The sequence below is a fragment of the Equus quagga genome, chromosome 6 (genome assembly GCF_021613505.1).
Source record: "Equus quagga isolate Etosha38 chromosome 6, UCLA_HA_Equagga_1.0, whole genome shotgun sequence".
Taxonomy (NCBI): Eukaryota; Metazoa; Chordata; class Mammalia; order Perissodactyla; family Equidae; genus Equus; species Equus quagga.
Window position 1 is genome coordinate 116,139,518 of NC_060272.1, and position 14,561 is coordinate 116,154,078.

The window sequence follows — 14,561 nt, forward strand, 5'->3', positions numbered from 1 at the left end:
GATTCAGGCTCCAAGGAGTGGAATTTGTTTGCCCCTTTGTTGGGAAATATTTACATTTCAAAGGGAAACCTCTATCTGTGAAGATGCCTCCCTCTCTGTGCCAGGAAGAAGGGGGGATGGTCTTATCTCTAGAAGCTCTTAATGGGGAAGGCAAGAACTTAAGTTGGTTGCTGTCTGGCAATCTCATGTAACTGGTTTAGGGTGGTCTAACCTTTACTTAATCCGATTTGCTTCTTGTCTAAAAGTCATGGGATCACCCAATGACCAGACCCCACCCACACTGATACCATTTTAACTTTTTTACATATTCTTTGTCTTGTAAAGAGATAACTCACATACCTATGCCTTAAATTTAGCCCTAACCCTCAACTCGGGGCAGCAGCAGGAGCTCTGACTGCCCGTGGGTCCTGTCCCCACACACCAGCTCTGCCTGCCCATGGGTCCTGTCCCCATGTCAGCGGGGGCAGCAGCAGCAGCTCTGCCTGCCCATGGGTCCTGTCCCCATGCCAGCGGGGGCAGCAGCAGCGGCTCTGCCTGCCCATGGGTCCTGTCCCCATGCCAGCGGGGGCAGCAGCAGCGGCTCTGCCTGCCCATGGGTCCTGTCCCCATGCTATTCCACACTATTCTCTAAATAAAAGAGCACTACTGCCAGATCTTGAGAGTCTAAGAAATCTTTCTTTCGACTCCTCGGCTCACCGACCCCGCATCATTTAGGCTATACAGTCTAAGGGGGAGGGGGGCAGAAAGTAATTACATGTTCCCCAGCCCACCCAACCCAGAATTAAATCAAATCACATTAAATCAGGTCACATTCACAATGTCAGCCATCTCCTTGCGAAGGCTCCTAGTTATTTTCAGGAACCCTGGTGGTATCTATCTTCACCTTCATGTTCTGCCCTGGCTCCCTTCAAGATGTCTGCTGTTGAAGCCTCTGCTGTCAGGGAATCTGCCTCAGGCCACTTGCACTGCTCCCACCCCTCCTCTTCGAGGCACACATCTCCAGCCTCTGTATTCCAGAGGGCAGTTTTGTAGATGTATACTCATATTAAAAAAAAAGAATCAAGCTGTTTTATGTTTTCTATGGCAGCTATAAAAATGTGACCACATACATCAGGTCATTAAGAATTAGAATGATGATTAGGGGCCAGCCTGGTGGCACAGCAGTTAAGTGTACACGTTCTGCTTCGGCAGCCCAGGGTTCGCCGGTTCAGATCCCGGGTGTGGACATGGCACCCCTTTGCACGCCATGCTGTGGTGGGTGTCCCACATATAAAGTTGAGGAAGATGGGCACGGATGTTAGCTCAGGGCCAGTCTTCCTCAGCAAAAAGAAGAGGATTGGCAGCAGTTAGCTCAGGGCTAATCTTCCTCACAAAAAAAGAATTAGAATGATGGATAATAAGTATTGGCAAGGATATGAGGAGTGAGAACACTGTTGCTAGTGATGGGATTCAGGACACGCTACCCCAAAATATGGCACCTTGGCATATTGAATATGTCAACCTGAAAGAATTTGAGAAAACAGCAAAAGCAGTGAAGTCGCTCTGACCACTATGCCCCCAGCTCTTTTTCCCCAAAACGGGTCATAAAGCTCCCCTGTGAGAGCTGCCTTCCCTGTACCAGGAGGAAGGAAGGTGTTCCTTTCACCAGAGACAGGGAATTGGAGGCTGAGAAATATGTTCAAACAAACCTTGACAAACTAACCCTTATCTTTTTTTTAGGAAGATTAGCCCTGAGCTGACTACTGCCAATCCTCCCTCTTTTTTGCTGAGGAAGACTGGCCCTGAGCTAACATCCATGCCCATCTTCCTCTACTTTATACATGGGACGCCTACACAGCATGGCATGCCAAGCGGTGCCATGTCTGCACCCGGGATCCGAACCGGCGAACCCCAGGCTGCCAAAGCGGAACGTGCGCACTGAACCGCTGTGCCACCTGGCCAGCCCCAAACCCTTATCTTCCTAGTTAATTCTTCACTTCTTACTACCTGTAGCCCAAGCCCCTTTATCTTGTCAATTCTTCCCAAATTTATTGTTTCTTTGTCTAAAAGGTATAAAAGTTTCCTGCTCTGGCCACCTCTTTGGGTCTTCGTTCTTGTGTGAAGGTTCCATGTACATGTAAAAATTCAATAAAGTGTGTATGCTTTTCTCTCGTTGATCTGACTTTGTCAATTTAATTTTCAGACCCAACTGGGAAAACTTTTTCCTCCCCTACCATAGGTGACTGCTGTGACCATTCTGGGAAATATTATGGCGTACTTAATCAAATTTAGTAAGTACATTCCCTATGTCCCAGCCATCCCACTCCTGGTGAATTGTACCAGAGATATTCTCACACAGGTGATCGTGAAGCTGTGCCTCCAAAGACGTTCACCGCGATGTTTGTGTGGTGGAGGGGACTTTTAAACCCTGGACCTGAAGTGGAAACACCACAATCTAGCAGTTGAATACAACATCCTAGATATACAATGACACAGATTTTTAAAACCTAGCCAGAGTTTTTTAAAAGTTAAAAACGAAAAAGTTCCCTGGCAAAACACCGTTCACGTGAGTTAAAAAACATGAACACAAAAACACCACACATTATATAAAAACACATTCAAGTTCGACGATATGTGTTCATACATCGGAATGGTTGCCGACGGGAAGAAGAGTGAAATGGGAGTGGAGAATTCATCAATCAGATGTGTTATTTCAAAAACGAAGTGGTTTCAGTCAGAGTTCTTAGTTCCAAACGTCAGAAACCAGCTCTGGTTGATTTAAACATAAGAGGAAAAGAATTAAGGCTGCTGAGTAGCTTGTTGAACCACCTGGAAGGCCTCGAGGCTGTGCACTCAGAATCACAGAGCACCACAGAATCGGGTGGTGAGGCCAGCAGAGCTGCGGTCTCTGCAGACTGGACTACTGGCACCGCCAGAAGGAGAAGAAACTGAATGCTGCAGCCAGGTTCCCCACGGTGAGAGAGAAGTCTGCCGTCCCTGATTCTCTGCATCACTAGCTATGGATTCAACTTCTGGAGCAGATGCATCAGGATAGGCAAGCCTAGGTCACAGGCAGTGCCCTATCTGCAAAGGAGGCTGGCAATGTCCCTACTTGAGCTTCCATGGAGAGATGTATTGTCTGCCTCCCCTAAGATTCATGGAGTGGAGAAATCATTCAGCAGAAGAGGGTTCTATGTTGGGCAGCCAAAATGAGGACAGAAGCCCACTAATGAAAGTGTGGTGAACCGTGGCAACTGCTATATTGAGATCAAATAAGAGTTCAGTGAATTTTCCAATAAGGCCACTGATAACATTTTCCAAAATAGTTTCAATGGAATGCTTAAGGGCAGGAGGCAGATGGTAGTAAGTTGGAGGATGAAGACACAGAGATAATGAGTGTAGACTACTAAGGAGCTTTCCATGAATGGAAAGATGGAGGGTTCATATGGAGAGGAAAATGTAGAATTAATGAAGGGTTTTGGTATTATTTTTTTAAGATAAAAGAGATTTGAGCATGTTTTTAAGCTGGGAAGAAGAGGCTATCAGAGAAACGTTGCCTTGGTTAGAAAGAAAACATAAGGGGTTAATATCCAAAATATGTAAAGAACTCATAAATATCAACAACAAAAACCTAACAACCCAATTAAAAAATGGGCAAAAGATCTGAACAGACATTTCTCCAAAGATATACAGATGGCCAACAGGCACATGAAAAGATGTTCAACATCACTAATTAGTAGGGAAACGCAAATCAAAACTATAATGAGATATCACCTCACACCCATCAGAATGGCTATAATTAACATGACAAGAAATAACAAGTGTTGGAGAGGATGTGGGGAGAAAGGAACCCTTGTACACTGCTTGTGGGAATGCAAACTGCTGCAGCAACTGTGGAAAACAGTATGGAGATTCCTCAGAAAATTAAGAATAGAACTACCATACAATCTAGCTATTCCACTGCTGGGTATTTATCCAAAGAACATGGAAACACGAATGTGTAAAGATACAGGCACCCCTATGTTCATTGCATCATTATTCACAATAGCCAAGACTTGGATGGGACCAGCCCCATGGCCAAGTAGTTAAGTTCGTGCACTCTGCAGCAGTGGCCCAGGGTTTCACTGGTTCGGATCCTGGGTGCAGACATGGCACCACTTCTCAGGCCATGCTGAGGCAGTGTCCCACGTGTCAGAACTAGAAAGATCCACAACTAAAATATACAACTATGTCCTGGGGGGATTTGGGGAAAAAAAAGCAGAAAGAAAAAAAAAAAGATTGGCAACAGTTGTTACCTCAGGTGCCAATCTATAAGGGAAAAAAAAAGACTTAGAAGCAACTTAGGTGCTCATCAAGGGGTGATTGGATAAAGAAGATGTGGTATAGATATGCAGTGGAATACTACTCAGCCATAAAAAAGAATGAAATCTTGCCATTTGTGACAACATGGATGGACCTTAAGGGTATTATGCTAAGTGAAATAAGTCAGAGGGAGAAAGTCAAATACTGCATGATCTCATTCATAAATAGAATATAAAAACAACAACAAACAAACACATAGCAACAGAGATTGGATTGGTGGTTACCAGAGGGGAAGGGTGGAGGGAGGAGGGCAAAAGGGGTGATTAGGCAAATATGTCTGGTGATGGATTGTAATTAGTCTTTGAGTGGTAAACGTGATGTAATCTACCCAGAAACTGAAATATAATGATGTACACCTGAAATTTATAGAATGTTATAAATTAATGTTACTACTACAAAAAAAAAAAGAAAAGAAAGAAAATGGATGATTTTAAAAAGATGCAACCTAATCAGAGCCCAGGTGGAAGGATTAGCCTTGAAATGCTGGAGGGAGAGCCAGCTGCTCCTCTGGGAGAGGAGGAAAGAGGTAAGGACGTATGAGGCAGTGTATAAATGTTTGTATTGGGAAGTGTGGGAGGTAAGGGAGTGTCTATGGGACAGCTTGTGTTTTATCTACGCAATAGGTATGCGAGAACGACTGAGGGAGGCAGAGCTGGGGGTGAGTTAGAGGCCTAGAGGAGAAGGCTGAAATTTTCTAACTGCTAAATACTAGGGGAGCCGAGCATCATCAGGTAAACTAATTGTTGAAAGATGAGTACAGTTAAAATTGAAGATTATAAAATTGAAGTGGCTCCAAGCTGCTTCATGATTGTTGTTCCTTCAGCAATACTCTGCTGCCCATGTGTGGAAGCAAAGAAGGCCAGAGCTGGTTTGGCTCCGTGGGAGGACGGGGCTGGTACAGAACAATAGGGTGTGAGCCCCGAGCTGCCTAGTAAGAGAGTGGTTAAAGTGACAGTCCATCAGGCTGGGAATCAGATAGAAGGGGCAATGCGGCCAGGAGGGGGCAGATAGAGGGATTAAGGTATTTCCAAGTTCCTCCAAGTTTGAGGATTAAGGTTGAAGAAGGAAAGGAGTGAGAGCCTGAAGGGTGGGAGTTTATGGTCAGTGTGTGGGCTTTTAGAGTTTTCCATTTTAGAGGTGGACCTAGTTAGGTCCAAGATGTGACCAGTAAGAAGGAATAACCTTTGGGGCCTGGCCCGGTGGTGCAGTGGTTAAGTTCGCACGTTCAGTTTTGGCGGCCCAAGTTTCCCCGGTTCGGATGCCGGGTGTAGACCTACGCACCGCTTGGCATGCCACGCTGTGGCAGGTGTCCCACATATAAAGTAGAGGAAGATGGGCTCAGATGTTAGCTCAGTGCTAATCTTCCTCAAAAAAAAAAAAAAAAAGCAATAACCTTTGATATGAGGTCCAGAGGACAGACACAATTTAGAGAAACATCTCTCGAGAGATAACTACCAGTCTCCCTGCTTGGAAGCCTGAAATTAAGAGGAAGGGTTGCACTCAGCAAGAACTCGTCCTAGAGACCAGGCATTCCCATCTGTTAGACATGCCATAGGCAGTAGACATGACCCAAAATGTGGAGTCCCTAAGACATGGGAGATAAGGGAAAAAAACCTGCCTCTGGAAGCTGAATTATAACATAAGCAAAGAAAGAATTGTATCAGAGGTAGGCAGTTATGGTAAAGAGACAGACAGCAAGATTCCCAGGCCAGTAAAAGGTGACTATGACTTGAAGTGTCTTCGTTAACACACCTAAAGGAAGAGTGTGTCTATCAGGTTGTGACTGGGCTGGTAAATGAAGCATGAAGGAGAGTCAGAGACACAGACACTGACTTGGTGCCTCGAGCACAGAGGAGGGCAGTGAGCACCCTGGCCCATGGACCACGATAGCCTGATTCAACGGGATTCCTGCTATTCATCCTACCTGGGGGACATTAGCCATCAAAGTCATCAAGTGATTCCCCTTGTGCTAACTCTGTGCTCACCAAGTAACGTTCCTGTTGGGTTCAGGCTTCCCACAAAGATTTTGCAAGTAGGACAAGAATGTGTTGATCAGCAACACAACTATTTGGTCATGATAATAATAGATCTACTGGTTAACTAACAAATAGGCATTTCAGGTTTATATATACGTGGATTCAGCCAAAGGGAGTCAGGCCCCCAGAGCCCAAATGTGGCTGGATGCCCTACCAACTGAATTTCAGACCCTGAAAAGCTAAATATCATCCCCTGGAAAGTGGCACAAAATACTGGCAGATTACGGTGACAATAGTCCTTCCCTGGGCAGTGCTTCTCCGGCCCCCTGCCCTCCTCCAGATCCACCCCTGCTTTCTGCGTGTGTTCGAAGCAGGAACAACTCACCCTCTCTTTCTACCTACCCAGAGAGTACAGACCAATGGTTACGCCGATGAAGCTGTGGTGATTTATTATGTGGCGCCATATAAGAGTACAAATATTATACATCTGCAAGGCTGAATGGCATTTGTGAAAGATGATACTAGGGCAAAGAAATTAGAAGGAAACATCCTCTAGTCATAAAATGATAAGGAAACGAATAGGTTCATTGCCATCCCAGTGTGACAACATTGATGATTTGGTAACAAAGTCAGAGTTAAGCAGGCAGGCAGCTGAAATTCCTGTTGGGCCCCACCTCCATGACCCATGCTGTGCAAATACGTTTTCCAGAGCGGTGACAATTACTCATACTACTGAAACTGTGTGATCATTATATTGAATAGCAGGCCCCTGGTATATAACAATAAAGAAAATTTATCTCCCCCCTTCTTTTATTTTTATTTATTTATTTATTTATTTTTTGAGGAAGATTAGCCCTGAGCTAACATCTGCTGCCAATCCTCCTCTTTTTGCTGAGGAAGACTGGCCCTGAGCTAACATCCGTACCCATCTTCCTCTACTTTATATGTGGGACGCCTGCCACAGCATGGTGTGCCAAGTGGTGCCATGCCCGCACCCGGGATCTGAACCAGGGAACCCCGGACCGCCAAAGCTGAACGCGAGCACTTAACCGCTGCGCCACCCAGCTGGCCATGCCCCCCTCTTCTTTTAAATATACTTGTTGGCGCTTGTTCGTCCTCTTCCCCTGGATAAAAAATGAAGCAGGCCCTATGGCTTTTCTAATTATTCTCGGGTAATGCAAGGTCCTCTGGTCAGTTTTTTTTTGTTTGTTTTTGGTGAGGAAGTTTGGCCCTGAGCTAACATTCATTGTCAATCTTCCTTTTTGCTTGAGGAAGATTGTTGTTGAGCTAACATTTGTGCCAATCTTCCTCTATTTTATGTGGGATGTCACTACAGTTTTGGCTTGACAAGCAGTGCAATGTCCGCGCCTGGGATCCAAACCTGCAAACTCCGGGCCACCGAAGCAGAGTGCGTGAACTTAACCACCAGGCCACCAGGCTGGCCTCTGGTCAGTTTTTGATACACCAGCCTCAGGTAATGGTTCAAACTTTGAACATCACACTGGCCTGGTGTCCCTCCTGACATTGCCTTTACTCTGGCTTATTGCTGGAGGTGATCGGCTTCTCTCTTTCTCCCACTTTGGGCTTTTACTGTTCCACCTCTATCTTGCTACCTGTGTTTCTCATGTTTCCAGGAAAATTGTTACTTGCACTGTTATGGTTAACCAGTTGACACTCTTTGGAACTGCCAGGTGATTAAAGCATTATCTTTCTCTAGTGAGCACATTTGTGAATTCTTTGGAGACCCCCATCAGTCAAGGTCCTAGCATTTGCCCCAGGCGGTTCAAACAAAGAGACTCTAATGAAGGCCCTGCTTATGGAAGTGTGCACAGAGTTAATGGAATACAGAAGACATGATGTCACATACAGCTTTGTAACAGTAGAAAGCCATTAGCCCCCATGCGTGAGAGGGCAAGTGAAGGAAACAGCAGCATCAGAGCCCAGTGAGGGCTGAGAGTGGAAAGAAGAGCTACCTGGCCATAGTGTGGTCCTGGGAGGATGCAAATGCTGCCCAAGACACAATGCCAATGCAGGAAGGAGGAAGCAGGGAAGAAATAGCTAGAACTCCTTCCTCTTGCTCACCTATTTCCTGCCAGTGCCTCACATTGGCCAAACCCAACTGGTAGCTAGCCATCAAGGGAGCTCAGGTAATAGAGTTCTCATGGGACAGCCTCCTGGGACGAATAATGGTCAGAGAGAATAACCGGTACACCCCAAACACTGGGGCTCTCTCACCTCCACATCCCCTGATGAAGGCAAGTGCATCTCTATTGTGATGAGTTGCTTACTCTTTCCTCACCCTCTGGGAATTAATCCTGCAATGTTATCACTTCTCTATGTAGAGGGCTACAGCAAACACTCACACATCCTTTACACATAATATTTACTATTCAACATACAATATTTAACATCCTGTTACATACAATATTTACTATTCACTGAGCTACTTGGAACCAGGCACTGTGCTAAGGTGCCCTGTTTGCGTTCTCTTTAAACCTTGAAATAGCTCATCGAGGCAGATATTATTATCTTTAACTAAAGAAGATGATTAGGGGCCGGCTCTGTAGCTGAGTGGTTAAGTTCGTGCGCTCTGCTGCGGCAGCCCAGGGTTCAGATCCTGGGCGCCGACATGGCTCATCCCACAACTAGAAGGACGTGCAACTAAGATATACAGCTGTGTACAGGGCAGGTTTGGGGAGATAAAGCAGGAAAAAAAAAAAAAGATTGGCAGCAGTTGTTAGCCCAGGTGCCAATCTTAAAAAAAATAAAAAATAAAAATAAATAAAGAAGATGATTAGGGGAGAGTGGAGGGGTAGAGAGAGGCTGACTCAGAGTGGTCAAGTGACTTACTGAGGCCACAAAACTGTCTTCCTGTACCAAGTTGCCTCTAGAAACAGAGAAGACAACATTTGTTGATTGATCATCATTTATTTTTCTGTTTACCCCTCTGCCTCGTCCTTGAAGTTCGTGTTAGTATGTTTACCTTGGACACTGCAAACAACTGAGCTTGGCTCTGAGAGCTGAGATTCCCACTAGGAATTGCTTTGAATTAAGCTGGATAAAGAAACCAAATCCCACGTGTCCTCCTTAAGAACCCTGAATAAGGGTTCTTTTATGCATTAAGACATAATTTAAACAGCATATCTCAAGGGGTGTGAAAAACATGTGGTATAGTTCTTTTGTTCTGGAAAATTCTGAAATGATAACGTTCAGCTTTTGCCAAGAGATTGGTTTTCATCACAAGCTGTGTTCTTTCCTGATAGATCTTTAGAGAAGCTGAATCTAGCTGTCCAGCCCGAGGGGAACCCTCCAGGGCCAGCCCAGGAGTGAACACAGCCTGTGTTTCCACTTACAAGCATGCTCTCTTGGGGCTATTCTGAGTGTGGAGTGAAGACACCTAGCAACCCTCTTCTATTATGTTGATTCAACCACGACAGGCTCTGTAGGAGCAAGGTCGCCTTACCTGGACTGCCACGTGTTAGTAAGGAACCCTCTTCTGAAGACTCAGAGAGCACAGGCCTATTGTGATGTGTGGTTAAACCTCGCTGATCAGTTCCTAGGTACCTCTGTCTACGCAGCCTCTTTGTAAGTCTCTTTCTGTTAAGTCACTCTGAGTACTATTAAACACAAATTGAAGCTTTCTTTTTTTTTTAAGAAAATTACAAGTGCTTTATTTGAATTAATAAGTAAGTGAAATTACTCCTTTCTGTAAGGGCAGTATTTTTTTTCCTAAAAATTAGTTTTACTGAGAAGTAATTTACATACAAAAAATTCACCCATTTTGAGTGTATAGTTTGATAAGTTTTGATAAATGTAGACAGTCATATAATCCTGTGACCCCAATCAAGACATAGAATATTCCATCACCCCGAAAATTCCCATCACCCCCAAAATTTCCCCCACACCAGTTTGCAGTCATTCCCCCCTACCTCCCCATCTCAGGCCCAGGCAACCACTGATCTGTTTTCTATCCCAATGGTTTTAGAAATAGAAATTCTTCTTTCACTAGCGTACTGCTTTTGAGATTTAGCAATGTCTTCGAGTGTATCAACAGTCCATTCCATCTTATCAATGTAGTACTAGTATTCTATTGCATGGTATGGAATTGGAATTGGTTTTTTGTGATTTTTTTTCCTAAAGATTGGCACCTGAGCTAACAACTGTTGCCAATCTTCTTTTTTTCCCCTGCTTTTTCTCCCCCAATCCCCCCAGTACATAGTTGTATATTTTAGTTGTGGGTCTTTCTAGTTGTGGCATGTGGGATGCTGCCTCAGCATGGCCTGATGAGCAGTACCATGTCCACACTCAGGATCTGAACCGGTGAAACTCTGGGCCACCGAAGTGGAGCCCACGAACTTAACCACTCGGCCACGGGGCCGGCCCCTGTGAATTTTTTTAATATCACAATTTGTTTATTTATTCATCTGTTGGTGGACGTGTGGATTATTTCTAGTTTTTGGCTATCATGAGTAAAGCTGCTATGAAGATCTGAATTTAAGTCTTTGTGAAACCGGTAAACAGGCCATCGATGATTAGGTAGCAAGGAACTAAAGTTTTTTTTCTGTTTTGCAATTACTGATTACACTTTTGATTGTTCACCTGCCCATCGGTAACTGTGCTGTTTAGGCAATAAGCTGTCTAACTCCCACTAGGCTCCTACAGGGAACATCTCCCTGGCACCTGGGTCACTATGGTAATGGATGTTTGAGCTGTTTTTCAGGAATTAGAACCCCTTGTCCACTTCAGGCCAGTTGAGACCACCAATGCACCAACTGAGCCAACGCAGGTGTTCAATAAGTGACCTTTTGACGTTAAGAGGCTAAAACTCCACCCTCAGATCATGCTAACGCTGCCATTTTGTCAACATGCATCCTATGAAGAGACATGGAGTCTGACCACGCTTGTGCAGATCATCAATTACTTCATCTCTCCTCACCTCCAATCACCTATCTCCACACTTCAGACCACCTTGCCCCCTACCCGGTAAATATCCCTGAGTCCCCATTTTTGGGGAGGCAGATTTGGACTCGTTCTCCCGTTTCCTCAGTTGGCTCCTTGTGATTAAATCCTCTCTCTGCTGCAATCTCATTGTCTCAGTGTTTGGCTTTCCAGGTGACGGGCAAAAATGAACTTGGTTCAGTAACAAGCAGACAAATATTTTCATATCTCTTGAGTAAATATCTAGGAATGAGATTGCTCGGATGTATGGTGAGTGTGTTTTAACTTTATTTTTTAAAAGTCCAATTGTTTTTCAGAGTAACATTTTCTTCATATCTTTGCCAAAAATTAGTATTGTCACTGTAAATTTTATCATTCTAGTGGTTTGTAATGTTATCTTACTGTGGTTTTAATTTGCATTTCCTTAATGAATAATGATATTGAGTATCTTTTCATGTGGTTATTTGCCAGGGTTTTTTTTTAATGATTCTTTTTTTATAGATTGGCACCTGAGCTAACATCTGTTGACAATCTTCTTTTTATTTTTTTTCCTTCTTCTCCCCAAAGCCCCCCAGTACATAGTTGTATATTCTAGTTGTGAGTGCCTCGGGTTGTGCTATGTGGGATGCTGCCTCAGCATGGCCTGATGAGCGGTGCTATGTCCATGTCCAGGATGCAAACCAGCAAAACCCTGGGCTGCCAAAGCAGAGTGTGCAAACTTAACCACTCGGCCATGGGGCCGGCCCCTTTGCCAGTTTTTTAATATTCTTCAGTGAAATGTCTGTTCCAATCATTTGCCCATTTTTAATTGCATTGCTTATCTTTTTTTTTTTTTTTGAGGAAGATTAGCCCTGAGCTAACATCTATCACCAATCCTCCTTTTTTTGCTGAGGAAGATTGGCCCTGAGCTAACATGTGTGCCCATCTTCCTCTACTTTATACATGGGACACCTGCCACAGCATGGCTTGACAAGCAGTGCATAAGTCTGCACCCAGGACCTGAACCAGCAAACACTGGGCTGCCAAAGCAGAACCTGCAAACTTTGCTGTGCCATGGGCTGGTCCCTGCTTATCTTATTATTGAATTGTAAAATATATTTTTTTGATACATGTGCTTTATAAGATGTGAATTTTGGAAATATTTTCCCAATGTGGCTTGCCATTAATTTTTTCTTAATGGTGTCTTTGGAAGAGCAAAAGTTTTTCATTCTGATGAAGTGCAGTTTATTAATTTCTTTTTTATGGTTCATGCTTTTGCATCCACCTAAGAAAACATTGCCTAACCCAACATCACAAAGATTTTCTCTCTTGTTTTTCTCCAGAAATTGTATGGTTTTAGCTTTTATGTTTATATCTGTGCTGCATTTCAAGTTAATTTTTATGAATGGTATGAGATGAAGGTGGGGTTCTTTTTTTATATGTATGTATTTTTGTGTTGCTCCAGCACCCTTTAAAAGCGTCCTTCCTTGCGTTGAACCTTGGCACCTTTGTTAAAAGTCAATGACCACATATGTGTGGGTCTATTTCTGAACTTGATATTCTATTCAATTGCCAGCATTATGGAAATATTACAATTTTGTCTTGCTTACTGAGGGTATATTGTAAGCCTTAAAATCAGGAAATGCAAGTCCTCCGACTTTGTCCTTTTTCAAGATTATCTCGGCTATTCTAGGCGTTTTGCATTTCCTTACAAATTTGACAATGACTGATTATTGTCTACAAAAAAGCTGCTGGAATTTTGATTGAAATTTCACTCAATCTACAGATAATTTGAGGGGGCCGGGATTAACCTTTTAAGAATATTGAGTCTGCCGATCTTTAAATAGGTATACATCTCCTAAGCAGATCTTTGATTTCCCTCAGCAATGTTTTATAGTTTTCAGTCTATAGGTCTTACACATTTCATACTTTTGATGATTTCAAAATGTTATTCGATGATATTTTAAATCGTATTGATTTTTAATTTTAATTTCCAATTGTTCTATGCTGTAATATAGAAATACAATGTATTTTTTATTAATCATCTTGTGTTCTACAATCTTGCTAACTCAGTTTTGATAAATAAACAAAAGCAATAGGATATATTGGAATATATGAGGAAGCCATTTGGTTTAAAACTAATTCGGCCTGACCTTGTTGTTCCAAAAGGGACTGACTGACGTTGCCTGTTGAGCACGCATTGTACGTCTGTTTTAAACATTTATTATGTCCCAAAGACAAGAATGATGCCCTTAGATAGGGAGATAACTTCCCCTGTCTTGGCATTTCCTTCAGGATAAGCATCTCTTCCTAAACTAAGGATTAATTACTGACCTACTTGTGACTTTGTAACCACTCACCTGTGACCACCAACCTACCGTGTTCACCAATCTGGTGTGCCAGCAAAGCAATCTCATGACTATTGTGAAAGGGACATTCCTATCATATGTGATGTATGCTCGTTGTTCGAAGACAGTATGTAAGCACTTTGTACACCCGACTTCTTTGGTGCCCTTCCTTCCTTGGGAAAGGTGCCAGGCTAATTCTCAATCTGGCTCATAATAAACTCACCCCAATTTTGACTTATAGATTGATTATGGATTATTTACATCGACACTTTTAGTTCTAGTAGATTTTTGGAGATTCCTTCGGAATTCCTATGTAGACAGTCATGTTTTCTGTGACATTTTTACTTCTTCTGCTTCAATCCTTATATCTTTAGTCCTTTGACTTGCTTTATTAAACTAGCTGGGCCTTCTAATAAAATATTAAATAAAAGTGGTTGCAATGGACATCTGTCTTAGGCAGTTTGGGCTGCTATAGCAAAATGCCATAAACTGGATGGCTTATCAACAACGGGAATTTATTTCTCACAGTTCTGGAGACTGGAAGTTTGCGATCATGGTGCCAGCATGGTTGGTTTCTGGTGAAAGCATGCTTATGGGTGGCAGATGGCTCATTTCTTGTACCTTCACACGGTGGAAAGGAAGAGGAAGCAAACTCTCTCACGACTCTTATGAGGGCAATTACTCCCATTCGTGAGAGCTCCACCCTCATGACCTCATCCAATCCTAATTCCCTCCCAAAGGCCTCACCTCCTAATGTCATCACATCAGAGGGTAAGATTTCAACATGTGATTTTGGGGGGAACACAAACATTCAGTCCATAATGCCATCCTTGCCCTCCTTACAATCTTAGGAGGAAAGCACTCAGTCTTCCATCATTAAGAATAAAGTTAGCTATAAATTTTGTAGATGTTCTTTATCAGATGAAGGAAATTCTCTTCTTTTTATAGTTTGCTGAAATTTTGTATAAGTTGACGTCGA